The 26,493-nt window shown below is 41.3% G+C and overlaps 1 long non-coding RNA gene across 1 annotated transcript; it reads left to right on the forward strand.

Annotated features, from left to right (window-relative positions):
* Positions 1 to 1,954: 1,954 nt before the first annotated feature.
* On the forward strand, positions 1,955 to 21,457 carry LOC103139856 (uncharacterized). The gene is made up of 4 exons (XR_001662435.1): positions 1,955 to 2,120; positions 17,792 to 17,851; positions 20,415 to 20,532; positions 21,351 to 21,457. It is a non-coding gene; the product is annotated as an uncharacterized LOC103139856 (long non-coding RNA).
* The last annotated feature ends 5,036 nt before the right edge of the window (positions 21,458 to 26,493 follow it).

Genomic DNA, 26,493 nt, shown 5'->3' on the forward strand with positions numbered 1-26,493 from the left:
GCTCTGAAGATATAAAAATCTCCAAATTCATAAGCGCCCACATGAGCTGAGGATGGTTGATGCTAAGTGATTGACACTGTCGGGTCTCAATTTGAAGGTTGCTGGTCCAAATCTCAGCTGATCCCTTTCTTTATTGATACTGGGCTTGTCATGAACTCAAAATTGAACTTGTTTTTTACCTTCCAGTCATCTTTTGAATGTGTGCGAGTTCAGATTCTCTAATCACTAGTGAAGAAGCTAGCCAGAGGTGAGTGGATTTATCCAAAAGATTGATAATATCGATACTAAGTTGGTATCGGTATTGGTGCGATACTAACACGGTAAGATCAATACTTTAGTTTCAGATTCCTTCTTGAAATGTTTTTATGTTCAGTTTTAGTTTCTTAACTCAACCTCTAAAATGTTTTTTATTTATTTATTTGTAAAAACCAAAAGCAAAACCTAAGGGTCAGAAGTTTGATATGTCAAATTTAAATAACGGTACTGGTATTGGTATTGGTATTGGTATTGGTATTGGCGATACTGGCCCTGCAGTTGTCTTTTTTTTTCACTTAGCCTTTTAGAACAACAACCCAGGTTTCATGCTGAAACTGCTCAATGCAGCACACCTCTAGCTTTACCAGGATGTGAACTCTAATTTGTTGTTTAACATTTATCAAGCGTACGATTACTTTGACTGTTTGTAGTTTTTGTGCTTATTGTTGAGATGTTTTAATTCAGCTGAGTCCGATTATTTAATTCTAAAATGGAAAAACAAATTGGAAAATGTTGAAATTCTGGTTATTTTAAAGGACAAGCCTAATTCATTGATTGTCCCCATAATCATGAATCTTTACCATGTTCTGCTGGAGATATTTCTCAGGTTGTTGCTCCTCTCCACAGTTTCCCTTCCTTTCTAAGTGAGATTACTAGTAAGGTGAAGATTTGATTTCAGAAGTCAAAATTGTGTTTTCCAGAAATGTTTTTCTTAAATTTCAAAGTTTTTTCTCTAGTAAAATTTGTGACTTTTCAAACTCAGAAATGCCCTCTTTTTTTATTTTTTTTTGTAGAACATTTCTGAGATGAATCTCAAAATTTGAGTTTTTTCTAGCACAGTTTTGACTTTTCAAACTCAGAAACTGCTTTGTTTTTTTCTAGAACCTTTTTTTGGCTTTTTATTTAAAATGACCCTAATATGCCATTGTAAGAAATAGATGGAGTTTCGACGTCGTAGTTTGAATATGAAACCGATGCTCCAAAATGTATCCATTCTAGAACCTGGTTTCAAAAAATGTCCTCCAAAAACCCTGCATCCATGTGCATGTACACCACCTGGCATACTGATACACCTAAATTCGTCAATGTGTGGACCAGAGTTCACTGTTGCGTTAACAGAATACTAGACACAAAATTGCACATACAAACAGAGCCATGCTTTATTTGAATTTATGTAGATTGCTCAGGTTCCCTAAATTGTAAACTGAAAGTTTGAAGCTACACATTTAGTCTGATTAATATCATTTGTGCCTGATATCTCTCGATGGCGTGAGCGCCTCCCTCTGCCTCTAACCTCTCACCCTTTGAAGCAGCAATTGTCAATTAGCCTGTCCTGTAACTTTCACTGAGCGAAGCTACTTTATATGCCACCATCGTCTAACAAACTGACACCTCTGAATATGTTGCTTGCCTTTGTTTCCATGTTTTACTCTCGGTGCAAGAGATGATTTGAGAGGACAGACGTGCACAACAGACGCAGCACCTTGAACATCAAAGCGCCGTTGCTGCAGCATTGTAACGGCATGTCTGTGCTTCCGCTGGAAGCCTGAACACGCACACACCCCGCCACCGTGCACGGGGCATGTGAGCGTGCACGCACGTCAGACAGAAAGCATCCGAGACAGCCTCGATATCTGAAACTTTACAGGCCGCCTTTTTTCCTGCTTTGTCTGTCTTTGTTTCGTTCTCTTAGGTGAACAGGGGCCTGAGTGATAGACTCCCGAGCTTTCATCTCGCCCAGCGAGTGTAAATAGCTGTCATGTTTGATTGGCGGTCTGACGTGCGCACGAGATTCCCTGGAACAGAGGAGCAAAATTCAGCGAGGGCCCAATGCATGCTGGTTCAGCTGTCTTCAAGGCTAAGAGGTAATGAATGAGTAATTACAGAAACGTCTGCAGTCGACTTTTCAGATTTCTCACAGATCATACCAAAGAATTTGCATGTACTCCACAACAGGTTTGACTCCACAGGAGTAGATTCATTTTACCGACTCCAAAACTGATCATGTTTTATCATTAGACTATTTCTCGTTTGCTATACTTTGAACATTTCAACAACAAGGCAGTTCAAGGTGCTATACATCATAAAAACATAAGAAAAGTTTATTGCTTTGAAAAACGTTAGTTCTGGTTCTGGGGATGCAGAGCAGAACCAGAAGACCTGAGAGGTCTGGAAGGTTGATACAGCATCAGCAGATCTTTAATGTGTTTTGGTGCATTTAGTGATTTATAAACTAACATTTATAATTCCCACTTACTATGGGACATCCTATAGTATTACCAAGTGGGAGGGGTCCAGTGTGCTGGGCAGACAATCCTTCTACTGAGCCCTGGGTCTTCCTTTGAATCTTCTTTTGATGAGATGAGCATTGGTATCAAATAACGGATTTCCTCTACTTAACTCTAAAGGTTCTCACATACTGAAGTACTGTCATTGGTGCTCCTTAACATAGACATATGGTGAAAATGGTGTCATTTTGTTCGCAGAGAGGAACGTGACACCAGGCCCGGGTTGAGCTAATCAACAGAGCTCTGTGCGAAGTGTTGTGTGATTGGTAAGAAGTTTGTTTCTGTGTTTTATGTGGAAATGTCCACATCCAGTATCTATCTCTTGAGTCCACTGGAGACATAAATACTTATGAATGAGTCTTCACTCAACTACAAAGACTGTCAAACAGTTAAAACCTCCTGGATGGAACTTAGAAAATTGATGTCTACAAAGGAGGCTGTCAGCAGAAAACGCAATGGCACGGTTACAGCTCTCACCTTAACCACGTGTCAACTGTCAACTTTGAATGAAGTTCAAAGTTGGAGAGGCTTATGGCCGAGTCCTGCCACTCTATGGAGGAAGTTCAATATGGTAAAACTCTATCAGGTCAACCTTATGGTCAGGTTTGAGGTTAGAAAACCAGATGAACTTCTCACTACTTTGCTCTAATAATGCTTTTTTTGTGTAATAAACTCAGACATTCTGTTTTCTTTATGGCATAATAGTAGTTCACCCTGCAAAGCGGAGAAGAGTTCTGTTTCTTGTTTGCTAGATTCATGATTACAGTTATTTCCTAGTCAAACAACCAGGGTCAGCACCGCTGTATCCCCCCTGTTAAATTCTGACTAGTTACTGTACTTTGAACATTAATCATTAACTATGTACAGTGATGGCTGGCTGCCTTGACACACTTCTTTAGTTGGCCTCAGATTCATAGCGCTGATGCATTTTACAATGACTTTTTTGCTTTGATTTTAATACACAAAAGCACATCGCTCTCATCTGCACTCCAATGGGCTGGAACTGGCAAGAAGTAAAAAAAAGAAAAGAAAAAAAGAAAACAATTTAACCAAAGAGAATATATGCATCAAATGAAAAGCAGATGAAAAAATATACAATTATGTTCCTGATTGCCTCAGTTATTTCTCTGCCAGCTTGTGCCAGCTACCAGTAGAACCTGTCCCAAATGGGCCGCTTCCAGGACCGGGCGAAGCCCCAGAAAACATCACATCCTAACGGTGCCATCTCCCGCTGCATTTGTTTCCTCAGATCTGGGGCCAGTGAGCTCCCCTCGTTCCCCTCTCCTCTTTGCTATGCTCACGCCTTCGCCGTGTCCCAGATAATGGAGCTTCTGTCTGCCAAAGGGTCTGTGGCTGCCCGGGAGTAATGACCTGAGGGGGTACTTTGTGACAACCGGGGTATAATAATGCCTCCAGCCACAGACAAAGCAGACCCCAGGGGTCAATTTTTAAATACTTTTATGTTTTTCACTGAGGGTAGGAGTCATTTATTTTTATCGTCGGCTGCACCAGACGTATACACACCGGAAACAATGGGGTTTTTGTTAAGTAATGGGATGCGCTGTGCACCCGATGTTGAGTTAAACAATATGCGCCGGCGTCGTGCTTTCGCTGTCTGATGAAATTTCGTCCATTTTTTACTTATTTATTTTTTTCCACAGAGCTTATCCACACATGTCTGTAGGCCACGGTTCCTTCGATCAGAACCGTCTTATTGAGGTTCGCAAGGGAGTAGAGAATCACCTGTGAATGAAAGGCCTCCCCTTAATGGGTTAATTGTACCAGAAGCAGAGGGGCTTGCCCCTTCGAACAGTGGAGGATTGTAGAACACAGGCCGGTGGAAATGATGTCAAGCAATGCGTTGCCTGCGTTGCCCTGAAGGCCCAGAGTTTGTCTGTCAGCAGTTAAACGCCTTCCCCTAACACTCAACAATCAATTTACCTCCTCGGGGTCCATGAACCCAAAGATTTGACCTTGCAGACTCCAGCTTTGCTTCCCCCTCATCTTTCACACCTCAAAGTGTTTGTATTAGAGCAAATAGTTAGACGGCTTTTCCAGGATACTGCTACTTGACTGTCCTGGCCTCAGTTTGTTTGGGAAAACTCTTGTGATTGAGTTGTCAACGCACCTCCGGTTCTGTAATCCAAAGTCATCTGCAGAAATTACTCATATAGATACGCTGACAGAGGACTGCAATTACTATTAAATTAATAAAAAATAAAGCACTAATGATAAGGTTGTACTTTTTATCCAGCTCTTACAGCTCTGGTGTGTAGATTTACTTCATAATCTATACACCACCTTTTACTACAAACACAAAAAGCACAAACGTGAGAAACAGAATCAAAATGTTTCGGCTATGAGCCTCACAGTTCTTGTGGACATGAGTCTTAAAAGCTTGAGTTTAATGTCATTCACAGGCCAGTAGTTGTTTTGACTCATCTCTGCTTCAACGGAGCTGAACAACGTATGTTTTGCACTGTTTGTGCTCATCAGTTTCACATCAGTCAACATTACTTATTACTTAAGTCCAAGTCATGGACTTAAGTCATGGCTTTCAAAAATACTAAAGTATTTAAAATTTAGAAGCTTGAATGTAATCAGGAATAGTTAGGAAAATTTCCTCTAATTTGGACAGATTGTTTATCATCAATAATAATGTATTAGTCATATTTTTTCTAGCTTTCATTGATGCTCAGACACTTTACACTTTATAGTTTCAAGCATTGTTCATTTAATAGCAGGACAAAAAAAATGATTCTTTTTCTCCAATCTGGTGTAAGCTGCATATCGCCACCTACTGCATGGGGTTGTAGTGTGTAATGTTATCATATGCTGGTGGAACAACATAAACACAAACTACACAAACCAGGCCAACGGACGTAGCAAGTAACGAGCGATGTAGTGAAGTAAAAAGTATGATTTATTGTTAATATGTAGTGGAGTGAATGTATTAAGTTTCCCCAAGAAATTCTACTCAAGTATAAATTCTCAAACTGTACTTCTGTACAGCACTCAAGTCAATTTACTTTGTTGCTGCTCAGCTTTGCTTCTGAGAACTCCGGACTCCAAACCAAGTGTCAGCAGTGGCTCCACAGTTTGAGACTGTTGGCCCTTTAAGGTAAATTAGACTCTAAATTACTGGTAAAATTTCCAATACTGGAATTCAATTCAATAACTATAACTGCATGTGGCTCCTATTGTAGCAAGTGATGCATTGCATTCATTTATTACTCCAGTGTTTACTTTGTGTGTGGATTTTTTATTACAATATTTCACTTCAAAATATTGGTTTTAGTGTGGCGATTTTTTTTGTGTTCTTTTCCAAAGTAGGTTGGCAAACATGATCAACCGCATATAATGAGTCTTCCTGCATCATTACAAATATGCCAAAATCAATCTGATTTCAGATAAAAGACATAAAATGTTAATCAAAACCCAAGTAATTGGTTTAAACATGGTGATTTGTAAAAATAACTCAACATGAGTTTCCAACATTGCAGTGAAATGAGACTCCATCCTGCCTGTCTTGGCTTGTGCTTTACTGCTCAGATAAGCACTAAAACTGTGTGCAGTTTGTGCTGCTGGATTTTTCTTTAGCTGAGGGGAAGACAGAGTGGTTGAGGGTGTATACACGTGGGGGAAGAGCAGCAGTAATAGAACTCAGCTGGAGTAGGTTACTTCAGGGAATGCTTCAGGAGCAGGAACACTGCCAAAAGAGCGAGGAAACATACTTCACTTTATTGATTTTGTCGATAAAATTAAATGAGGGGCACTCCAGGCCAAGGGCTCACCTCTGCATTGTCTTGTGTGTGCTCGTGGTGCACAGTGGACAACATGCAGCACTTATAGACACTGTGAGTCAGAAAAGAGGAGTTTTACAGTGGCGGATATAAACATTTTTTACATTGGAGGTGGGGGCAAAGAAGTGGCAAGAGGTCTTGGCAGAGCGGCCATGTTGGATCTCCTTGGGGAAGAATTGGAAAAAAACCCATATGTAAATGGAGTCAACATCCACAAAAACACACACACAAGAAAATGATTTGTGTTTTCTCCAATGACTAGTTATATTTGCTCATTGAGTTAAGTTTTTTTTAAACATTTGTACTAGTTTTACTGCCGCTACTTTTATCTTTTACTTGAGTAATATTATGAAGTATCACTACTCTTACTTCAATAATATTTCTGGATGTACTTTTTAAAGTCTCACCTTGAGTCCTCTAAACATATGTCAATGTAGCCAAAAATCTCAATATTTGCCTTTTGTGACCATGAAACTTTTCCCAGAATGCTTCTGGCTTGGCCTTGTGGGAAGATGCAAATTTGAGTTGTGGTTGACAGTTTTATTGACGTAAAAGTGATTTCACTGTCTCTGGTGCTGCAACATCTTTCAGTTTAATACTGTCTAAAGCTTCTGTGGTTCCTATGATGGTGTGTTAGGGCCATAGTAGATAGAAAAAAAGGAACAAATTTCTGCCATAAACTCAGACATATTCTCGAAAAAAACTTGGAAATTTCTGAACTTGGAAAGTCAAACATTTATGGGAAAAAAGCTCACAAATTTTTAGATTAATCTCAGAAACTTTATAGAAAAAACTAATTTTCTGGGCTTTAAAAGTAGAAATTTTATGAGGGGGGAAAAAATCTAATTTTTAGATTATCAGAAAATTTATCTGAAAAACTATAGAATTTATGTGTCTCAATAGTCAAATTTTTAACTTTTGAAACTAAGATTTGAGATTATTCTAAACTTTTCCTAGTTTTTTTTTCAAGAAACTTTTTGACTTTTGTAGTTTAGAAATGTACTTGGATTTTCTAGAACATTTCTAAAATCTATAAATGTCTTAGTTTTTTACTCCTTCTATTTCTTTCTATGTAATATGCCATCATATGTTCCTGACCAATCTCCTTGTATAATAATATGTAAGCTGTATTCCACCTCCAGAAAAATGAATGTTTTAGGTAAATCTCTAAAAGCCCATAAGGAATATGACATTCATGCTAATGATGAGTGAATGTAAAGTTCTGGTCGGCCTGGTGCGTTTAGCCTGAGCTCCAGCTGTAATCTCTGCTCTGAGGCTGAACAGAGCTCAGCTGTAAATGAACTCATTGTTTCATCCTGAGCTTCCTAAAATGAGCAGCCATCTCGACAGAAGTTCACCCCCACCCCTCGTCCCTCGACCCCAGATCATGACCTTTAGCTTTACACCAGAGATCCAGCTTCTGTTATGACTTATTCATCAATGGTGACTTTGTTATGAATGGCTTTTTAAGGCAAATATTGATTAAGTCAAGTGTAACATCACCTGGCTTAAAGCAAATGTCCATAAGCAATTACAGCTGGTAGTCTCTTTTCCATTTTTGCTTTGGTTGACATACTCATTTGTTTCATATTCCCATACGTCCTGTCAGGTGAGACTGCTCTCATTTACACTATGATCATAGTCAATAGTTGTTCAATAACCTGTAGGTGTCTGTGATTGTTTGGTTTACCTCTCACCCTAAGTTTGATGCATTGTTATAGGATTTTTTAAAAGACTTTAAGCTGATTGCAGCAGACAAGAGTTTTTGCTGGTAGAACGGATGCCACGATGTGATTGTAGTGGGAAAACTTAATTTTTTTTTCATGAAGTTTCACTGGGACCAGTGGAGACCTTTTGTTGCCTGTGGATAGAGTGGATATGAAGCTGAGCATGCAACTAAAACGTATTTGTTTTGCTTTACTCAACCACATCCCGGCTGTGCCGTTTCTAAGTTCAGGCAACATGGCAAGCATAAAATTAAGCCTGAAAGATTTTGTCTAACTTCCTCAGTTATTGGAAAATAAGAAGTAATTTTTGCTTTATTTAATGATGACTCTAGTTGCAGAAAATTATACAAAACTAAACTACTCAACATACTCAATATTGAGGTGATTACAGGAAGTGTATTAGTTGTAGAGCTGGGACTTTAAGACATTAATTTTAACTAGTTACAGATATTAATGCATTAAAAAATTATGACATAAATATCTATTTTTTTTTATTTTTTACTTACAAAAATCCAGAAACCCGTGAGCCTTTTTGTTCACAGGTTTCTGGTACGCCCATAAACCTGACGCAAACGTGGCATCTGCATGAAACAGTGATGGACGATGAAACTGCTTCTCTTGGCCTGCTGGGATTTAAATTTTCCTTCCAAAAACCAATCTGATGGGACGCTGGAAAAGACTATTGTTCTGTTCAAGTTGTGCTACAAGGAGTTAGCCTATCAGTGTAGGTGCTCAAACCTAAAAGAGCATCTCAATGCTAACCATGTAGCAGCAGCCAGGCGTCTCCAACGCTAATGTCGGCATCCAGAGTCCACATTTCTAGAGAAGTTCCATGAATGATCAGGAATTCCTGAAACTTTGGAAAGCTGAATGGGTAGAATATCACTTTGCACAAATCACATTGTTGAATAACAGATTAAAACAATTAACACATTTGTTCTTCAGCTCATATGTCTGTTTATTCAATAATAAAATGGGTTTTTGAATTGAAAATGTTGCTTATTTCTAAAATTTTAAACAAGTCCCACCACTAATCAACATATATTTAAGTTTCTAGATGTAACAAAACATGTGGAAGGGTTCTATGGGCATAAATATTGTTGGTTGATGGATTTCAACATCTTGCTCCTTTGTGTTAGTTTCTGGTTCTATAAGACATTTATACATGGAAATATTTCCTCTGTCTGGATTCTGTTGGTCAGAAGGGGGGGAATATTTATCTGCCCTGACAAAAAACATCTGTCTGATGTGAATATTACTTTTAAAGCTCTTTGTTACCCTGTAAGATTATCTTCTCTGCTGCTGAAAACTATTTACCTCTGCTGAGGGGACTGGCATCATTTTCCACTATTCATTTCCTTGCTCTCTTTGTGCAAATCATCCTCATCTGTGTCTTTGTTAGTAACTGCAGAGTAATTCTTATATTTTGTCCTCCTCATTTTTTTTATCACCCTAAATCCCAGAGAAACCACCGGGCAGGATTGGGTGAGTCCCAGCCAGCTCGGCGCTTCCTTATCCTTTAATAAAGTGTAATCAAACATGGGTTTAAGTGGAAAATAAATATCCAGCCCTAATAAGCTGCTCAGCCGGATCATGTAAATGCAAATTTTCAAGCTGGTTCCCATCCGTCCCACCGAGGGGAGAACAAGCCGCGGGATCGCCTCCTCCGCCCGGCGATTGTAAATCAAGGAAAATAATGGCGGGATAATGACCGGTTTGCGGTCCCAAGCAGATTGAATGATAACAAACCACGCACGTTCCACGCAGCTTTTCATTTAACATCCTATCATGGGGGAAAGCCGGCGAACAGCTTGGCGTGCCTCATTAAAGGGGCTGTCCGTGGCTTGTAAATTTGGCAGAGCACAAGGGGCGGACAATTCCCGGGACAAACTTCCTGATAGGAGAGGACGGGACGGTTTATTCCCCGGCCGCCAGGGCCTCGCGCACGACGCAGATCTGAGAAAGGGCCGCGAGCCGCCGCCGCCGCCGACGCCGACGTCATCGCAGTTGTCTGCTTTCTAATGTGTATGAAAAGAGAAAGGTACCCACTTAGACAAGCGCTAAATAATAGACGTATAAATTGCGTGGTTCTTCTTGTTTGGGGGAGATGCTGATTTAGCTGCTAATTGGTGACAGAAACTGTCAAACGGGTGGCAGACAGTGACGGTGGTGGCTTCTGTCAGGATTAGGTGAGAGGGAGGGGAGAGGGGGGCGGGGGGAAGAAGTGAGCTTTCTTCTGATGACGGCAAAGACACCGCGACGACGGCGGTCCCCTCCCTCCTCTTGTCTGATATTTACCCAAAACACATTAAACAGATAAAGGGAGAGAAACGAAACAATAAGCTCGGGATTATGGACCCCGTCTCATGTCGTCCCTTTTTTCTCTCCTCTAAGCTGTCTCTGTGATTGATTAACGTGTTTGTTTGAAGAAAACTTGGAATGTTTGCTTGCTTGGTGCATTGGTTTAAAAAAAGAGAGAGAGAGAAGAATATGTGTAGACGTTCAAGAACAATGAAGTAGCTGCAGGAGGAGAGAGACGGTGAAAGGAGACGGGTAAAGACTGACTGACTGATCTCTGGAGGGCATCTTCCTCTAACCCTGCCTTGACTCTCCTCCCTTCTCTCTAGAGCTTTAAGATGAACAGTAATTAGGCTTTGATACTCTGGCAAATGAACAGTAATTAGAGTGCGCTACTGTGGATCCTCTGCCTGAGCTGCTCATTGAATATTCACACCATTATTGAACGTTAAGATTAGTTCGCCGCTGTCGTGCACAAACAGTGTGGCATGGCAACGGCCCTCTGCAGATGGTGTTAGGGGGATGGTGGAGGATCTGTGCGAGAGAGTGTGTGTGTATGTGTGTGTGTGTGCGTGTGTGCGTGTGTATGTGTGTGTGTGTATGTGTATGGAGACAGGTCGTCCAAGCCTGGCGGACCCTCAGAGGGGATTTTCTGGTTATTAGATCCTTGCCAGATCATGGTCCAATTATAAAGAAAACTGTCAGTCAAGGCAAAGTGGCTATGTGATTAGCGGAAAAGGACAAAATCAGGTGAGGAGTGTGAATCTTTCTGGAGGCAGCTTTGATTTGCTAATAAGAGGGAAAGGGAAAGGGAAAGGACCGGGGCAGGGTCCCCAGCTGTAGTCCTGCTTTGCTCTCTTCGTTTTCACCGTGACCTTCTTAGCACCGCCGGTCTAATCTGTGCTGCAGAGGAGACATAAAGGATAGCTCTCGAGGGTTTTTTTTTCTTTTTTTTTCTTGGTCTGGGCTCCGAATGAGGCACTAGGGGGTTAGAGTCACCAAAAAACGAGAGCACACACTCTCAACCACAGGAACATGAGTAATCAAACACTTCCTGGAGCACGACAGGGGCCAAATGCTACTTAATTGCTGTAATAGTTGTTAAAGACTTTTTACAGGTAAACTTTAAAAAAAAGAAGACGGAGAAGGTGCTTCCTGTTATGTCACAGAGAGAGAGAGAGGGAGGAGTGAACTGATAAGAGGAGGGAGGGGGGCAGCATCCTCAGCAGTCCCGACTCTGTCCGTTCTTCTGCCTAATTTCCTAAAGAACGACAGTGTAGCCCAATTTAGAGGCTGGTGTCCAGGGCTGACATTGAGGGGCGTGGTGGGGTCCTTTTATCCCCTCCGCCCACCCGCACCCCTCTCCAACCATCTTGGGTTTCAGGCTCGGGAGCAGCCAGCACAGAGGGGAGATGAGCAGAACAGTGCCAGCGCTATAATGAAGCACGGTAGACAGCAGGCCTGACAGCTCTGGCAGGTGATGCATGGGGCCCATGCTAATTCTTCAGCAAGCCAGTGATGGATCCTGAAATCTTGACCACACATCCCATTAGCCCCTGTCTGTGACAGGAGAATAAAGATATTAAAAAAAAAAAAAAAACGAAGAAGAATCCCAGAGAAGTTGAGAGAAAGGGGTGCAGGCAGTGGTGGGAGGGGACTGGGGGGTAGACGCTGCACCGGACGTAGACAGCCTTACGCAAACCTGCAAGTCCTCTGCAATATTTTCAGCTCCAAAGTTATTGATGACTTAACCTCTGGGGTGCAGGTTATGGGTGATGGATACTGTGCATCTCCAGCATGGAACAGCAGAGGATAACAAGGCAGACAGTGAATCACCTGCCCACAGCTGATAAAAATAGAATATGACATCTTGTACAGCATACATGCTGCATTATCCCTCTGCAAATTCTAAGGAGAGGCGTGAACTGGGCTCTCCTGTAAATAGATTAGCTCTTTGAATGGGGTTTCTATAGTCTCAGCTGTTCTGCACATCCCAACTGCCCTGGCTTTTGCATCTCAGCACTACGAGCACAAGAACTGTTTATTAGGCTGTCCCTGCCGAGTCCTCTGCGGCCGCCGCTCCTCCCCTTCTCGCCCCCCTCCTCCACAGAATAAAAAATTCCAGGGAAACAAAAAAGCGGAGGAGGTCGTAGAACTCCTCAGCTATCAAGCACTCAGGTGTGTTTACCATATATCTTTTATCTTCTTGTGCAGGATAGAGCTAATATCTCTGACAAGTTTTCCGCGAAATATAAATGACCCTGCCTTGATACAAATAGGAAAACCGGTAGCAAGGCGAGCGGAATCGCAGCCAGGGCCCCGCGAATCCTCCCCATTTCTCGGGGGTTGACAAATAGCACGGAGGAAGTTCCAGGGGAAACTGAGAGGTTACCGTGACAGACAAGGAGCACAATTATCACACCATGATGAAAGAGCCATGGTGAGCGTCCGTCGCGCCGTTAATTACCGTCCTTTTTCCACCAGCCTCTAATGTGAGGAAAAACACGCGATGACAAGTGTGTAAAAGAGCAAGCACTAAATTACTGTCAGGAAAAATAAACGGAGGATCGCGAGGCCCGCGCAGTGATTTACGGGGGCAATTAGTCACCGCCCCATGGAGATGCTGAGGACAGCAGTGCGGCGGGAGTGTGTCAGGGAGAGAGGGAGTGTGAGTCGCGCTGCTGCACTTCTTCCAAAGAAACGGCATGAGAAGCAGGAGGATGCTGTTATCTCTTTGCTTTTATCTGAGTGACCTTTGCCTCACAAAGGGCCTTCAGCTAACTTTTTGATGATTTCAGTAAGATAAAGAAACACAAATCAGGCATAAGAAAATGACCACCTGCCCAATATTTGGTTGGCTTGTCTTTTTCTAAATCAGACCAAATTGTCAAGACCTGACCAGATCTTTGACGAGACCTTGTGGACATGTGAGCTCTTTAGTAAGTACTATGTTGGGAGGCGGGTTCACACGGGAAATTAGGCCAGCACAGTTTAGGCTATGTTTATATGAGACCGCTGTCTGGAAACTGACAGTAGTTTTGGATGCTGATTGGGGAAAACGTCCACGTTTAGACGACACCACCAAGACCCCTGGAGTTAGCTGCAGTTGTTATGCCAGGCCACTACATGGTGCTGTAGTTTTAGCATGTCATTGAAACGCGCATGTGCTTCTTACTGTCAGCATTCAGCTCATTTAGAGAACAGCAACCCATCTCCGATAAACCAATTGCTCATTCATTATCAGAAGTTGTGTTAAACTGAACAGTTTAAGTAGCACAGCACAGTGCTATCCACCATTGTTTTTTTTTTATCTGCCAGTGGATCCGTAGAACAAACCCAGGAACCACGCGTTCTGTACATGTGTACTTTCATACCTGCGGAGTACCACCCACCTCCACGGAGAGTGTTTCCGAAAGGTTTCATTCTGCGACCAGGTTTCAAAAAGTGCCTCTGTCAGAAACCTGGATCACTGTTGATGTCTAAACGAAAGGGCTGGACCTCAGCAAAAACTCTAGTTTTACTGCCAAGCAGCCTTATATTTAGAAGATCTAAGTAACCTTGTGAAACCAAAGCAGTGGTGTGGAGTGGATCTCATGGTCAGTAGAGGGAGATACAGATTGGTTAGTCTAAAAGGACGTCAGTTACATATGACACCTTATCACTTTTGTCCTACTGTCATTGAAGGAAAAAGTCTAGTTTAGCTTTAACTGGTCTTTTTGTTGATTCTGTGCTTTAGGAGGATTCACATTCACTCAGAATAGTGAGTCCTCAAATATTCAAATCTGTTTTGATATTGAAGAAACTGTAACCAGTGAATAAAAGTCCAGACCAAGGTTGACTTGTCTTCTGTATTTTAGATTTTGAATTAGAGCTAATCAAAGAACAACAAAAAACAAACAAACAAACAAAAAAAACGCTTTTGAATTCCTGTTTCACATATTGTTAATCTACTTTGAGATTTTCATTTGTTGATATTTTACAAGCTAGCACACAATGCATTAGTTGATTAGTCAAGCACCAAAACGTGCATTACCTGTGGACCAGGAACCCATTAGCCAGAGGTTTCGCGATGCTCTGACCCTCTCGTCACAATTTGTCCGATTTCAAAACACTCTGTGAACACAGTAGTTACCAAATCTTCTATCTTCAGCCTGACAAAATCAAAATACGAGGGTCATGACTCACTACTGAGTCTGAGTGATTCAATGAAAGCTCCATCAGCATCAACAGCGGTTTACTGCTTTTATTTGCTTTTCAAGCCCTGCCTTGTATCTTTTACAACATTTCTAAAATGCACATGCCTTCTGTTTGTCATTTCTGCTATTTAAGTTAATTTCTGAAGAGTACTTGAAGACTTGGATATTCCCAACCCCAACTTTGGGAACACATTGTTTTAGGACAAAATATTAATTTAGCTGCCCAACCACTAACAGGTGCCATAATGAAAACAGAATCAGCGCTTTTCACTTCACTTGTCGTCGGTGGTCATAATGTTACGCCTGACTGATAGAAGAGATTAAGCAAATAACAGCATGAAGACATCTGACTTCAAACCAGTGCCATGCTGTCGCGTGTATGTGTAACATAATAGGATGAAAGGAGACGCATCAATCCACAGTATGGAGCTGATTTAGGTCACTGTTACACGTTTTATACTTGATTACAACGCAAGTGTAAGACAAGCTAAAGCAATGTCTGTCATTACACTATCAGCGGATGCAGCCCGTTTGTCTCAAGTGGAATATGTCAGCGTACTTGAAATGCTAAACGTCTAAAATGAGCAGCCTTCTCTCCCATCGAACATCAAACGGACTCTAATTGTTCCTAAACGTGACACAAGTTAAGATACTTCAGTTTAAAGCCCACACCATCGCTTCTGGAAAGTGACGCTTGATTCCCTGTCTCGTCTCGACAAGCAGCTCCTGGCCGCATTCGAATCGTCACATGTCCCTCACGTTTCATGAAGCGCAGCCTTTCATCGCGTATTAAAAAACACCTGCCGTACTCTTAAAGAAGTTAGGCCGCTGGGAATTAGCCCGCGCAACTGGAGGGGCCATTGATTTGTAATGGCTGATGACAGACGGTGTCACATCATCTTTGCTAATTCCAGTCATTTATTAGCGTTGATCGGAGAAGCTTTTGTTTTTCTTTCACCGAAAGAAAATGTCAGGGATGATCGGCGTTTGCTGGGGAGAAATCTGAAATCTAGAAGCTGCTTTTAACGTGCTATATCCTGAAGTGAGTACAGAGAGAAGTGGTGGAGATCTATCTAGATACCCGTCAAAGCCCACCAAAGACGATTACAGCTGAGGACTTTAAAGAAGACACGGACGGTACGGCTTCTAACGCTTTCACCCCAGCTCCTGCTAATGCCTGACGTTACCGTGACGAAATGCTTCACGAGATATTGTTGTTTTAATCTGCCTTGTCATGCTTGTATACATATTTAGACTGAGCGTTTCCACATTCATTGGAGGACAATAACAATAACTGCCAGGAAGCTGAGCGTGATATGAAGTGTATTCATGGGTAAGAAGGGGTGGATGGGGGGAGGTACATTCTCCTGGCTATACAAATCCAGTAGGGGTTAGTGAGTGGGCTTGCTAGGTTGAGACGCATTTCCAGGTCAGCGGCCTTGAGCATGCTTGGTTTCTGTTGCCTTGCCCATTCTTATTGGCAAAGGTGCCATAAGACAAGGTTGCGAGGGCCCATAAGTGGTGAGGAGGAAGCGGTGGAGGAGCTGACCAGGAGAGGACCATATGCACGTCCAGCGGAGCGCTTCCCCCGGGCTGTCTTTCCCTCTCCCTCCACATTCCTCCCTTCACTGCATCATGCACTTCTTTGCCAAGGCTATTTAGGTGCCAGGACATCAGACTTCCTCAAGCTGTCAGCCTTGCCCCCTCCACCTCCCCCCTCTCCCCTTCTCTCTGAAACAATGTAATGTGGAATTGGAGGAAAGAAAGAAAAGGATGATGGAACTGAGGGGGGGATAAAGAGGAAAGACCCTTTCCATACTTGCTATTTTCCTTTTTTCTTCCCAAAACCTTAAGTTCCATGGAATAAATATTTCATATTGCCAGTGGCCTAAGTTATTTTTTTTTTCCAAAAGATGATCTGGCCAAAATAAACCCCCCAAAAATAAAAAATAAACAAATCAATTTTGCCAAAAAATTACTAAAAATGCCACCTTATTTTAGGAAGGTAGCAATATTCTTCTTTGTGTTTGTCAAACAAATTAAGAATTTAAAAAAGGTAACGGTCTTAATATGTTAATTGGTAAAAACCCAGCCCCTCTTTTTACGCCATTTTCTTCGCACAAAGCGTCTGGACCCTGGATTATCGAGAAATGATTTCTTCCTGGAGGTGTGGACTGGGTTTTGGTTTCAAATTTGACCCAATCAATATTGGGTAAAATCTGGCTGTGACTTTTGTAATAAGCCAGTTTGGTACTTAAAAACTTACTGGAAATTGCATGTGTTGTGAACAACCATCATGAACAATGAAGTGAGAAGTGGTGAGAGACGGCTGTTGAAGTTAATGCAGTATTTAGAAGTGTGTCCAACACTGGCTGTACAGCTTCGTACGTTTCCTCCGCTGCCATTTCTGAAACTACAGACAGACTACAATTCTAAAGCAACGCAGAAAATCATCATCGTTCACAACTTCTTCTGTTCTCTGATTGACCCAGTTGAAAATCTACAGGAGGAATCCAAGTGAATAGGAGAACACCCAGAATGAACTGTGATTGAGATTTTAGAGCAAAATTGCATGTGAAGGCTGGCAGGACTCAAGTGTTTGCAAAATATAGATGAGTTTTTAGTAAGTATAACCAAAGGAATAACAAAAAGAACCTTATAGTGATGCACAGGAACATGGAACATAGGAACAGTAGCAGAGGTGAAGACTGTGATAGTACTGAATAATGTGCACACCAATGAAGTGAAGGATCTTAAATACCAAGGCAGAGGAGGAAACGAAAAAGCAAATGGGGCAAATGGGGACAGCTGATGAAGAATGCAAGCTGTGGAGAATAAGGTGATAGATAACAGCTGTGAAGGGGAGCAAACTGGCAGGCCGAGGGGAGGAGAATGACAGAGTTGAACATATTTTGTACATTAAAAAAAACTAACCATCCTGCTCAGCTGTTTTTTCCTTTGGATCAGAATGCACTATTTTTGATTTTATATTGAAATTTTGCCCTTACTGTACAGTAGATTATTTTTTCTAATTTGTTGTTTTTCATATATTTTCATATTTTCGTCTGTCTGTGAACCTACATGCCTCGGTGTTCTGTTACACTGGTGCTAATGCATCTGAATGTCCCTGCTGTGGGATGATGACTTATTATTCTATTCTTATTTGAAAAAATGGCCTGAGCCACTTCATTTCTATCGATGTGTTTTTCTCTTGTCCTGTCCAGGACGTTCTCCGCTTCTTGACCAATGACCACTGGACCCCACAACCCAGTAAAGACACACAGGTATAGCTGATGGATTGATATTACTTTCTTTATTTTTGTGGGGTTTTTTATTGTAATATTTTCAAATATTCTAATTTAAGAGCAACAACAGAAAATCGGATCCCTTCCCTAAAAAAAGATTATCTTCTGCATGATGAAGCTAAAGTTCATCCTAAACTTCTTTCAGGTTGCAGCAGCTGTTTACGTCCAATTGAGCTTTATTTATCGATGCCACAAAGAGCAGACAAGCTCCAAGTTGCATTTCTAACCATCTGTAATTCTGGATCTTAAACTTCTGCAATCAGTGTACACCTGTGTGTCTAGTGTGAATGATACATCTGACAAATGAATGAGCCTAAAGCCAGGAGAGTGTAATCCGATCTGTCTCCAGACATTTGAAGGATCCACCAGTACAGAACTTTGGGATTCCCGGGGGAGGAACTCATAGAGGAACGCTGCTGAATTTGGAACAGATGGATCATTCTGCAGTAAACTCGAGAAAAAACTATTTTTTTTACTTCCTTTACAATACACTTCTGCTATTCTGGCAGCAGGAAATAGAGTACACTTTTCGTAATATTGGCACCAACTGTTTTAAATAAGACTGCAGCAAGTAAAACTCAACTAAAACTCAGGAAAAAAAAGGCTGTCCATCAATTCAGCAGCTTTAAACAGGGAAAAGGCCCAGTGGATTTTCAGTTGTTAACCGTTATATCCTGCCCCTCTCAGCTTCATTATTTTTTCAGTCAAAGTTTGACTTTTTCTTGCCTAATTTTTTTTTCTTTTTTTTTTTTTGCCAAGGTCAGTAACCCTGGCAAACACTTCATTAAACAAGTAAAACAAGATTATCAGTCCTAAATGTTGAGCTTATCTTCAAGGTACCTTTGAATGTAAAATGGATTCCTATTTTGTAGCTTAAAAGTTAATAGAAAATCTTTCTTTTTTTTTCAATATCCTAAAACCCACTGTAGGGATTTAAATGTTTTTATTTTATTAATGTAATGTTAGTTATAATCCAATTAATTTCCCCTCATATTTCTTCTCTTTTTTTCAGTTTGAGCGTTTTTCTTGTTTATCACAGGAAGCTGTTTAAAAATGTATTGGAGGGGCTTATCTTTAAAACAGGAGATATTAGTGTGAGAATATGCTCTTCCACGTTTTCTTTCTTTCCTATTCTTTCTTTTTTCTTTTTCTTTTTTTTTAAATAGCTCTAGGTCTTTGAAAATTAACTCGCTAACTGGCTTTGGAATAACAGACAACCGGGAAGAGAAGGAGTTTAAAAAAAAAAAACAGGGCCCATGAATCAATATGGGCAATGGGGGAAGGCCAAACGTAATAAATAATACAATAACAAGCCTAACTAATGAGCTGCTGCGACGGTGCAGTTCACAGAGGAGTCCCTTTGTAAGAATCCCTGCTAATAATCCTGGGGAGCCGGCGGATGATGAAGTGTTGCCATAAGGCAACACCTGTGCAATTAAAGCAGCGGATTCTTTTGCACGTAACATTAATTTCAACCCTTTATAAAGGCACGATGAGCACACTAATAATCTAGTCTACTTGACTCCATGTCTAGAAACAGAGCATCTAATTAGGTAAAGGTAATTAATTAGAGATAAACGAAGCTAATCAGGAACCGTTAGCACTCCCACTTTCTTGGCATTAAGACACAGAGCCTCCTGCACCGCGCTCTCGTTGGTCGCCCTGTCATGTGCTCGGTGAACATGAAGAAGATCTGTTTTTAATGGAAGCTGTGTGATCTCACTGTGAACTTGGCCTGCTCCCTTAAGATCAAGGATCATCTATGTTCGCTCTCCGGTTTTCTAATTAGCCTGTAAATTTGTTTGGTCATTTTCACAAGGGTTAGCGTGTAACTGTGGCTTCAGCTATGATGCTCGGCGCAAATGAATACTTTATGAACAATTCAAAAACGGAAAAAAGGAAATGTGCTACAAAAGTTTTGGCTATTTAAAAATATTATTTTAACCTCATCACATCACTGGTTGGCGAGGCAAATGGGATCTTGTGACACTAAATCCCACAGTATTTCAAGTCAAGATATTTTTCATCAAGGTAAACCTCTTAGGGAAGTTTCTGTTGACTAGATATAGAAAAGTCAAAGTTGCAGTCAAATGGGTCAATTGTGACACAATTTGGATAGGAGCTCTGCTAAAAAGTACAACTTTCTACATACATTTCTGGGCTGCCACAAAAAGAAAGACTGGCTAATCTTAAAAACATTAAAAAAAAGATGTCCAAGGTAGTCCAGTGTTTGGAAGAAGGACTGTCTCACATAGTTAATCAGCTATTTTTATTGTCTGGCATGTCAAGATGTTTTAACTTTGACATGTTTACATCTATGTTTCTTCTTACTTAAAAGTATAAAAGGTAGTAGCTTTAGTTGTTGCGCTGTTGCGTTGACAGAATTGCCTAATAAAAACCAACTTTATTAGCCTTTCCGCTAATAAAAAAAAACTATTTTATTAGCCAAAATTGGTTTTTATTAACATGTTTAGCATGTCTAAACAAGTCATCTACAAACATTTAAAAGCACACAGTCACTTCCAAGCTAGTTTTGTTCCAGTAATTTAGGTCCTCTGGAGAAAAGAGAGAAGAAGAGACTGCAACTGGCTAACCATTAGCTGCTAACAATGCTAACGTCAGAATCTTCTTCAAAGCTTCCTGTTGCTGCTAAGCTAAAGGTATGTTTATAGTTTTACAAAATGGGATAATGGGTTCGAGACACAGCTTAAGATTTATAAATTCCTTTTTGTGGAAACACAAAAACAGTGTTTTTTTTAATTATTTTTTAAGATATTTAAAAATATGTAAGCATTAGACATGTTTAAAAACTGAACTGAATCAGACAAGCCAAACCTAGATTAAAGATACGATTACCACTAATTGAAACAGTTTGTGAAATGTTTACTCTGTAGGTTTTAGTTTTTTGAAAATTTTGCAAAGTATCTGGTTTTGTCAACTTTCCATGAACTCGCCGGGTTTATTATCCCACTTCTACCAGAAAACTTAAGCATGTAAAATTACAAACATAAAAAAAAACACACATCTTTCACGCATAATTTCATAGACTGTTGTGAGTTAGCTTACAAAATAAATTTGAAAATCATCATAAGAGCAAATCATACATCCTGAAATAAAATCCTTTAACAAATACAGAGAGGGAACCATTCCGAAAACGCACATATCCAAGATTAGCTGCCAGCATTTTCAAACCTGAGAGGTGCAAACATGTCGTGGCTGTGATTACAATCTCTAACAAGAAATCACATTAGGGATACATGAAGGTGATTTTACCTTCTTCCCCCCCAAATATTTCCTGAGCCCCAGACAGCAAACATCCAACTTCCTAACATCTTTGTTCTAATTTTCATATGAAAGACGAGGAGGGAGCCAGGGGGACTCAGAACCGTTGCCTCCGTAGTAACATGAGGCAACGGCACCACCAAGAACCCCCTGTTTCCACTCATGTACCTATCATGTCCAATTTTTTTTCCAATAGATTTTCCGGTCTGCGACTGCATGCAAAAGCTGTTTGAAAATGGAAAATTAATGGTTATTGTAATGAATGTTGACTTAGCGGATCAGAAAAGCAGGAGCGAGACCGTCTGAGAAGAGGTTTGTTTAGATGCTCCGGTGTCGTCGGTTTCACGAGGAGCAATGATTTGGGGGAAACATGATTATTATTTTTTTCCCCTCTTCTGCTTTCTGTCGTACACAGGGGAGTCGTCTGCTACAACAAGGCGGGGCGCTCCCCTGACTCGCATCATTAGAAGGTTTTTTACAAGCGACAAGCAGGCTATTTGGCTGTCATTGGGATTGTTTGAAGAGAATATGTTTCTGCACCATACTCCAGGGAGTCCCGGATCAGGAAAAGGGGAAAGAAAAAAAAAAGAAAGAAAAAAAATACAAAACAAAAAAAGATCACCCTTGAGCACTTGACATTGCTGTTATGCATTTGTCAATAATAAGGCTAAGAGGTTGGGCCACTGTGTGAAAATTGGGAGTTGGGTGTGTTCATCAGCCTCAAATGTGAGTTGACCTTCGACCTGGAATGCCACTTGGTCCCAAAGCTTGTTTCTGCTAATTGCTACACACAAACTCAGCAGAACTGCTCAATTATTTAGAAGTAGCAAAAGAAAAAAACTGATTCTAAATAGATTTTCCTTTTTTTTTTTGCCCCATTTGGCTTTCACCATTGAAGACAACAAAATTAACTAACCACTGATGAAATTCTAATATGCTAGTAGATCCATGAAGGCCTGATTTAAATGAAACCTGTGTTAAAGCAAAAGTAGAAGCTGTGAAAATTCAGATGGCACATTACACGGACCTGATGGACTGCTGCACTCTGTTCCAGGCTGATAGTTCCACCTCAGCCGGTCAAAAGCACCGGCTGGGTGAAGCGTTTACGGTTGCAATGAGGCAAAGAGAGGACATAGAGGTCCTCATTATATCATTTCCCTAAGGGCTGAGACCAGCGATTCAGTCGGGATGAAGGGTGACAGGCGCATCCTTGCCGCTATAAAAAGACAGAAGCGGGTAACGGCTCGCTTTCAACAACAGCCTCCAGAATCACTTTTCAGAGGGAAAGCCCAGACCAACGCGACGGCGGGCGAGAGATCTGTGTCGGTTTGCGCAATTCTGGCCCATTATTTCCTCTGCTGTTCACTACGGGCGAGACAGGCAAACATGGCACACGGGGTCACATCTGATTCCTCACTGGAGACGAGATGGCGAGAGGAATGGCAGCGGCGCGAGGCGGAGTTGCGGCACTCTGCCGTGTCCAAAAGTATCTGCATCAGTGGTGCTGATTGCGAGGCACCCGCTGGCGCTGTTTAGATAGTTTGACTACATCAAGCTCCCTTCCAGACGGCTCTTACTGGTGCGATTAGAGGAGGGTGAAGATGAAAGGTGCTCGGTGTATTTTTAAAATTGTTGATTTTCCGTGTAATGATAGCTTGTGCAATTAAGCACTTGCTGCAGGCTCTGCATGTCCTTGTGAGAAAGAATCTCAATTATTTTGTGTGTGTGTATGTGTGGGTAAGTGAGAATGACTTAATGTGTGTGTTCATGTCTGCAAGTACCTACAGTGATGTTATAATGCTACTTTTTTGGACTACGGAGTAACTAAATATGTCTTGCAGAAATAACCGTAACCCATGAAATTTCACACATTTTGTCATGTTATGTCATTTTGTGATTTCACGTTTTGAAAAGGCAGTGAAACAATACATGGTCCTCACTTTTTTTTTTTTTTACAAATAAAAATCTCAATAGTGTGGCTGATATTTGCATTCAGTCCTCTAACTGTAAAGAGAGAAAAGAAAACATGATTTTAGTGTCCGCAATAACTGCAGAAAATGAATAACTGGAGTGTAGTAGCCGTCCAAGCCCATAACAGTATAACTACAGGATAACCTAAGCCAATCTAACATTGAACTTTATCTGATAGTAAAGTTTTCAGCCTCGTCTTATAAGTAGATTATAACTGGGAGCTGGTTCCACAGGAGAGGAAACTCATAACCAAAAATCTATCTCCTATTCTTGTTTTAGAAATATGATCTATCCTCAAACCTCTCACTGCAGTATTTAGGATAAACCAAAGATCTTTTATTGAACTTCTTGGAGTTTCTTAAAAGTAAAGGATTTCAGTAGTGCTGCCTTGAAGTAACACATGCCGGGTCTTGTTTTTCGGCATCACCTTGGGAAAGGATAATTCTACTTTTAGCAATATTGGGAATGCAAAATGAGTTGCTAGAAATTGTTTTTTTGTGGAAATGTAAAATCCAAGGTTCTTTAAAATCTGGAGGCCAAATTAATGCCATCCATAGTGATTTTCATAATTCCAGTTCGCGCAATTTTAAGGTCAATGGAAATGCAGCTTGTGTATATGCAGTGACCTAATCAATATGTCTCTTCAAACACTAGTTAAGTCAGAAAAAAATAAAACAGCATCAGTCTGTGCTGTGAGATGTGGAGAAACCGTTCCAAGGCCAGCACCAGCGTTCTCACATCTTTTACCGAAATGAACTCACTTGACAGCAAATGTTTCCTCTTGGATTGAGACATAAGCCAGCATTTTCTTTGTTTCACCATGCGCCGCTCTCGCTTGCATCCACGACGGCACACTTAGTGGTTTTTTTGCGGGGTTTACACGCACACAGCGAGGGAGAAAACCTGTAGGGGGGAAATTGTCAGAAGGGCTAAATTTGCCACGAGAGTAATTGTGCCTCTCCATGACATTCACTCCCGCTAAATGTAATCACTTTAAATAATGTCAGTGACATCTTGTGAAGTACTTGGTGGACGGAATGGCTCTATATGTAGGGCAGGCTTCTTGGTGTGTGATCCCGGCTGTCTGCGCGTTATCTTCTCTTTCATTAGAGATGAACAGCCTCGGGTCAGATGGGAGGTGGGAGGGCGGGGCGCGTGTGTGTGTGTGTGTGTGTGTGTGGATGCTTGGAGTGGGCAGTGGGCACAGGAGGGGGTGGCTTCACTTGAAATGGTAAATAGAATTGTAAAAGAGGACTCAAGCGTTGCCTAGAAGACAAAAGTGACTGATTAGCTTAATATTGGGCGCACTGTGCAACAACTGGCTGAACATTGTGAACGTTTATTGCTAGTGCCAGGCACTTTCAGCGAGCATTTCATCACGCCCAGCGCCGGCCCTGTGAAATCTCTCGTAATTTCAAAAACAGTCAGGATGTTAGAGAACGAGAGAGTGGGAAAAAAAGAGAGAAAGAGAGAGAGTGCATGTTATCGGCGGCCGCCTGATGTGCCTTCTTTACCTTCAGGCATGGTGCTGGAAAATCCAGCGTGAACTTTCGACACTTAAATGCTAAAATACGACTGATTTGAGATGATAATAGGTGCCCTAATAGAAGCTGATCCTTTTGCAATGGCTCGGAGTCTTATAGCAAGGAGCTGTAATGCAATGTGAGCCGACAGTTTGGGAAAAAAAAAAAAAAGAAGTGGAGAAAAGGACGGATAGCGAGAGATAACACAACACATAACCCTCCCTGTTGGCTGAGAGGGAAACGGCGTCTTGTGGTGCTCTGCTATGTATCAGGGTCGGTCAGAGGTAGCGGCGGATTGGAGAAGGGAGCGGGAGAAGGGGCAGGAGACAGTAAGTGGAGTTGGCAGAGCGAGGATCTAGGCAAAGGGGGCTTGACGGTGTAAGAACGGAGCTGACCCCTCAGCCCTCCGAGTTCTGCAAACGGACAGAGGCGTCAGATGGGACTGGCCCGGAGTCAGAGACCTGCTCAAGGTTGACAAGAGCCGGGGTCAACCTTCAGTGAGTCCGACTGTAAACAAGCTGCTGGGAAAAGGGCTAAGGGGCTCAAATCAGGAGTTCTTCCATGGTAATTCTTAACTTATTGCCATGCTGAATTGGCCTTCCATATTTGAGGGCTGCCTCACAGGAAACTGTTTGTTTTAGGAGCACAACACCAGCGTTGGGTTCAACTACAGCGATGGCTGTATTAGCTCCCTTTCTCTGCATGGGATATTAAAGGTTTATTTCACCCAAAATGCCATGACATTTTTTTCTGCTGCAACTTGCCTTCAGATAAGTTCCTATGGACAAACGGTTAGAGAAATTTGTGCTTCGAGTCCAGTGTAATGTATGTTCCAACAACTTGTTGTGAAGTAATAATTGTTCCACTTTCCAACACTTCGCTATCCCCAATGCTTTTGACAGAAACCTGTAAGTTTTCTAAGCTTGTCGACTTTCAGCTCATAATTCTGCTCAGATTGTTCTTCCTACAGTAAAGGATTTTATTTTTTTTAAAGTATATGAAATTAGCAAAGAATGATCCCAACTCCTGCCCATGTAATTTGACTGCTTATTGTTTCTTTCAACAACAATTGTTGCCATATCACTTTTGCACTAAAAGCAACTTTGTTTGATGTATGACTTGTATTGCAGTTGATCATTTCTCTCACCTGAACGAAGAATCTGTCCCCAGAGTCACTGAGGAACTATTTGTTCACTGATGTTCTCTAACAAACCTCTGAGGCCTTAACAGAACAGCTGGATTCAGACTAAGAACAACTTACACTCAGGTATGCTCTGTCCCCTGATTGACCTGACTGGTTTGCCTCTGAAGACTCAGTGGAAAGGTTCAGCGGTCAGGAATGCTTCATCAAGGACACTGTAGGCACCAGTCACAACAAAAAGGACACGTGTAGTTTATTCTTGTTTGTTGCAAAGTCTAAAGTTTTCTCCCTTGTCAAGTCTCACTCTAGCTGGTTAATATCTGGTTCAGTTCTAGTCAAGTGGAGTTTTGACTAGAACTGAACCAGGTTAATGTCACATGCTCCACTACTGTGGTCTGCATTGGATTCAGGCAGTCAACTTCATTTGTGTAGCACATTTCAGCAACAAGGCAGTCAAAGTGCTTTCATCATGACAACGTAAAAACATCACAAACATGTCAGAGAGTCAACAGTTGTAGAAACCAGAACTAGACATTAGATTTTGTTGACTTCCATTGTTAAAACATCCGTACACATCAAATATGTTGTTTTTTTATGGGTCAAAGGCAGCTCAACACAGGCGGCTTTTAGCTTTGATTTGAAGGAACTCAGTTTTTCTGCAGTTTTCTGGAAGTTTGTTCCAGATTTGTGGTAGATTGTTGCAT

This window comes from Poecilia formosa, unplaced genomic scaffold (genome assembly GCF_000485575.1).
Source record: "Poecilia formosa unplaced genomic scaffold, Poecilia_formosa-5.1.2 Scaffold65, whole genome shotgun sequence".
In the NCBI taxonomy this organism is placed as follows: Eukaryota; Metazoa; Chordata; class Actinopteri; order Cyprinodontiformes; family Poeciliidae; genus Poecilia; species Poecilia formosa.